Below are 3,532 nucleotides of genomic sequence, written 5' to 3'. Positions count from 1 at the left end.
CATTTAAGATGACCTTGAACGATGCCCTGAGGAGTGAAGCGAGGCTGTCAATTACAGGAAGTACTGGAGAAAATGGACGTGTTATGACTCCAGAATTTCCAAAAGCAGTGCATGCTGTCCCTTACGTGAGTCCTGGCATGAGAATGAATGTCAGTGTGACTGATCTCTCGTGATTGATAAGAACCTTTTGAGTGCCTTACACAATGGTTTTCTTGTGTGTTTATTGACAAAGTGGTGAGAGGCATCCAGTATCTTGAAGACTTTTCTTTCAGCCAAGAGTTCTTACATGTGTGGAATTCATCTCGAGTTGTAAAGAATGGTTACCTAGAAACACAACATCCTTTTCTACTCCAGTTCCAGACAAAGCTTGGTGGACACGCACAGCTCACACGGAAGTACTCTAATTTCACTGACGTCTTTGTACAGACAACAAACTCGTTTCTGCAGTCCTATTGTTAGTCTCTTGATTCATAATGACTTAAGCACACTTGACATCAACTGCATCAAGATGTGACATGTTTTATAAGAAAAAGGGGAAAAAAAACATTAAAAAAATATTTTTAGGTATTTTCACAAACAAACTGGCTTTTCAGTAAACTTGCTTCCATATTGGTTGGATAAGACAACAACAATTAAACTAAGTGGGAAGTGATTAAAAGGCTTTAGGTATCAGTTACATATTTTTCAAAGCCAAATATGTACATGCTAAGGAAAGAAAACAAAGAGAAGAGTCAATCTTGTAGTAATTTAATATTGTTATTAAAACTTTAATGTATCCTATTCTTTAACATTTGGTGTTAATATAAAATTACTTGGCAGTGCTTGACATTTGAAATAAACATTTTTCTATTGTTTTATTTGCAAGTGGTCCAATTAATTTTACTTAGCTACAGTTTGGTCATCAATAAGTCAAGTGAATTCAAAGACTATTAAATTGTTAGGTTCCCAGAGAAATTAGCTCGCTTTAAAGAAGACCAGGAGGTTCTTAAAGTATAAACTCCCAAAACAAAATCTGAACCTGTTTTTAGTATGTCTTCTCATATATAAAGCATTTAATCTCTGTAGATAAATGCTAATATATTTTAAAAGCTAATCTTAAAAAACAAATACCAGAGTATGTGAGGTTCCATTTTAAAGTGTTTGAGAGAGAGAAGTATCAGTTGTAGGTAAAATTAGAAATGCCTTGAAAGTAGATAGATGCCTGTTGATCAAATTCCATAAACTAAATCTGTGTTTTTGTTTTTAAAATTTTAAGAGCTGGCATAAATCTTATATATTATGAATAATTTAAGCACTTTTGAGTCACCTGCAATAGTTTCTTCCAATTGTCATCAATATAAATGACCTTAAAATAAATATTTTTTATACTTTTATTTCTTGAGTGGAATAGCTATTTTAAAATGCCCAGTGTGGCTAAAACACATATCTATAACTCATGACTAAAGATCTTGTATTTCTCTAGTTGAGAAATTTAAAGGATCTATCTTTCCCTTCATAAAAGACCATTTATTTCCACCGAAGCCCTTTACAATATAATTAATTCAGAGTTTAAAATTATTAACATTCAGTCATAATTTTTAATATTTTTATTTTTGCTATCTCTGCAGGCACCCACTTGGTGTTTTACTAAGTGTCTTAAAAACATTCTTATTTATTATGTATCACAAAGGGAAAGAGAAATGTGGAGTCTTAATAGCAATCACTTGCATGGAAAGTGGTGGTGTGAGGTATCATGATATACTTCCTTAAATTTAGCTGTCCCTAATCACAAATTCCAGGATAAAACAATATAATTTTAGTGCATTTCTCCTCATCAGGAATGTTGGAGGTGCATTTTAAGTTTAAATCATCAATGCTAGAATGACCAAATTGCAGACTAATTGTTTCCATAGTATACTTAAAATGATTTTTAAAAATGAAAAAGATGACAATATACAATCAATGCTATTTAATGTACCTCTGGGCCTACTCTTCTACAAATTGTAGCTTATCAATTTTTCTCTGTCAAGCTTGAACTAATGTAAATAATTGAAATAATGTAAAGTTATATTTTCATGTTTTTATAGATACAACATGACAAGAATACATAAATGTAAGAGTATTTCAACTATGGATAATGTTGATTGGATAATGCACATCTCAGTTACAAGCAGTAATCATAGTATAATATCCATGTAACGGTGCATCAATATATTGTTATATAAATATATATGTGTGCATCAAGTGAAATGTGGTCAAACAAGAGTGATGACAGCTGTCTAAAGGTTTTTTTATTCATTTTATATAAAAACTGTTATGGAAAGACCAAAATGTTTATGAACTATTCTTATGTAAATTTACAACTGTCCTTTATGTACTTTTTTGTTTACAGTATATGGTACCTTATTTTCTGCTGTGTTAAGTGGGTGTCAGGCTCCAAGGAGACATACACTTTCTACAACTTCTATTGAAGATATTGGAATTTCCAATTTTTCATGTGTACTATGTCAGAAAATGCTTTTGATTTTATTTTTAAATCTAACATCGGATGGCTTTTTCGGATGTTGTAAAAACTTCAGTCATACATAAAACATGTTCTTAAAAAAGACAAAGATCTTTATTTATTTTTATGAGATAGTTCTTAAAACTAATAATAATGAGAAACAAACAAACAAAAAAGTACTTACGTGTAGTTCCAAGCAAACCCAGCTGTTTCTACTCAACAAGGACCTCCTTTACTCAGTGTATACATTAGCATGATACACTTGTAATAAAGTAGAAATAACTTTTTAAGCTAAAATCATTAACATTTTCAACATTCCGAGCTTACACTCACTAAGTGTTTCGGGCATATGTAGAAATATAACTATTAATTTTGTTCCTCATTTTGCTCTGTGTTTTGTCAGCTCAGCTGCTGTTATAACCATAACAGAAGAGCAGAAAAGTAACTTGCTTTAAAAATTCCACAGTGTAACACATTTCCAGGCATACATGTTTCCAAAAAGTGTTCATGTCTTATTTTATTGAAAGAGAGTATTGATGAGAAAGTAAAAATCTTGCAACTTTGTCTTTCTACAAATATGATCATCTAAATATTTAGACAGTGCTTTAAGATATATTCTAAAATTAAACCATTTTAGTTCCTCAAACTTGCACATAAAATATCTTGTATAAAAGTTTGCAGTTTGAATATATTTAATGTTTCAAAGTTGAGTGTACTAATGCTCTGCTTAAATATACAGTAATCTTAACATTCTGCAATCATAACTTTGCAAATGCTGTGAATATTTTGGTGGTCATGGTAATAAATAGAGCAAATGAAGAGAAGCATTAACAGCATAATAACCCTATAGGATGACTTTAATACAACACCTTGACAATACCATTAAAAAAACATTATTGAAAATAATTAGAAACTATACAATGTGATTTTCTTCCCAGTTTTCTATTTCCTATCTCATCATATCCTAGAGTTATCAGCCTAGGAAATATAAACAAAACTCAATACTTTAATGCCTTAAAAGGTACATGTGGGTCTTTAAACTTGTTTTAG

At 30.8% G+C, this 3,532-nt stretch overlaps 1 protein-coding gene across 3 annotated transcripts in view; it reads left to right on the top strand.

Moving 5' to 3' along the window:
* GRIA2 (glutamate ionotropic receptor AMPA type subunit 2) overlaps positions 1-204 on the top strand; it is a 184,962-nt gene extending 184,758 nt beyond the window's left edge. For 2 of the 3 annotated variants that reach the window (XM_086345950.1, XM_086345949.1), the window contains exon 16: positions 9-204. The gene's annotated coding sequence lies outside the window, so the exon portion shown is untranslated. The remainder of the gene's footprint in view (positions 1-8) is intronic. The other variant, XM_086345951.1, reaches the window with a different exon arrangement.
* The last annotated feature ends 3,328 nt before the right edge of the window (positions 205-3,532 follow it).

Source organism: Bos grunniens, chromosome 17 (genome assembly GCF_055505025.1).
Source record: "Bos grunniens cultivar Pamir isolate PY7600 chromosome 17, Bosgru_T2T1.0, whole genome shotgun sequence".
Classification (NCBI taxonomy): Eukaryota; Metazoa; Chordata; class Mammalia; order Artiodactyla; family Bovidae; genus Bos; species Bos grunniens.
Note: the sequence above shows the minus strand (reverse complement) of the source record. Positions and strands in the feature narration are given on the sequence as shown.